We start from the raw sequence: 1689 nt of genomic DNA on the forward strand, positions 1-1689 counted from the left end.
AATAATATAACATTTGAAGTTCATTAAATATTTTAAGAGACACTGGATCAAATGAATAATAATGTCATGTAAAAGGAATCACTTGTGAGGGCATGTACAGTTGACTTTTTCCTCTGTTAGCCAAGTACGTTTCTGCTAAATCACAGATAACTTCAAAATGAACATTACTTTAAGTTGAAACTTTATGTTTGTTTGCGTAAGACTTTCAACTTCTCTCTCATAGTTGTGTTTTAAAGAGTGTGTTTGTTCTCTGCAGAGTTTTAGGCACAAAAAACACCTGGCTAGGGTTCCAAAACAAGAAAAATGGCTTGGCTTAAAATCTCAGTTTTGGTCGCCTCGATCACGGATGGAGATGGTCCGACTTCGGTGAAAAATGGCTGGTTTATAAATACATTAGCACGTTTCTTTCCGTAAACACCATTAACACCACATTTATTAAAGCATAGGTCATATTGACGTTTACGTGAACGTTTATAAATCCAGTCAACAGTCACTAATATAGGCTACTTTGTTCAGAGGAAGAAGAAAGTGGAGAAAATCACCAGCCTCCCTTTAAAAAATGCTAAATTTTGAGACTTTTTGCATTAAAAGAAATTACAGAAACTTTAAGAAATGCTGTCTACAACACAGTCTTTACTGTGGATGTACATGTTCATTCGGTAAACTTTTTACAAAAAGATATCTATTTTTTTGTGTATAAAACCTTGTATCTGTTCATCTTAGTGATGCAGATGTATTGTTTCTCTCTCAGATGATCTTGTTCTTCTATCATCCAATTTATCTACCTCCACCCTAATGTTTGTTGGGGAACTTTTAAGGACCCCCACAAAACTGTGTAGCTGAGTAGCTAACGTCCAAAACACGACGAAGCAGCTGAAATTATTTCATGATAAAACAGCATCATGACAAAGTGAAGATGTCCTGGACTACAAGTCTTCGTCTCCAAATGTAGGAAAACATGTTATATCATCAGGATTTTAACTAATCGAGAAGCAAAAAATGATCATTCCCACTCATCATGAAACTGTCAGGATGAAATGAAAACATCACGGGAGCACGACCGGACTCAGAGTCTATGAACGAGCATGTTTGTGTTGTTTTGGGGGCTTTTCAGCAGGTCAGCCATGTTTCCTAAAACATTATTTGATGGATACATAGATCATGGAAGTTGAAGCAGCCTGCCGGGCTCCTTTTCCTCCCTCTGACGGGAGCGGACAGCTGATGGTAATCCTCCGCCCAGCAGATGCTCCGTGTGCTGATATCTGGGACACGCTGGCAGGTTTGATCTCTCTCTCGCTCTCTGTATGTAATGTGTAGAGCCGCCGGTCTTTGGACCAGTAATCCTGGGCTCTTACACCGAGGCCCATGGAGGCCCTGAGTGTCAGCAACACATTTTTCTCTCTCTCTCTCTCTCTCACACACACACACACACACACACACACACACACACACACAGGCAGCATCACTGACACCTCAGAGCTAAATATACCGCGAGTGACAACGACAGGTGACCGGGCTCCTCCACAGACCGGCCAGCTCGGACACAGGAGGTCACAGGGTATGAGTGTGTGTGTGTGTGCGTGTGTGCGAGTGTGTGTGTGCGAGTGTGTGTGCGTGTGTGTGTGTGTGTTGATGGGACGGAGGAGGGGCGGGGTTTGAGCGTCAGGGTCTGATGAGTGTAGACTACCT

Source organism: Acanthopagrus latus, chromosome 12 (assembly GCF_904848185.1).
Source record: "Acanthopagrus latus isolate v.2019 chromosome 12, fAcaLat1.1, whole genome shotgun sequence".
Lineage (NCBI taxonomy): Eukaryota > Metazoa > Chordata > Actinopteri > Spariformes > Sparidae > Acanthopagrus > Acanthopagrus latus.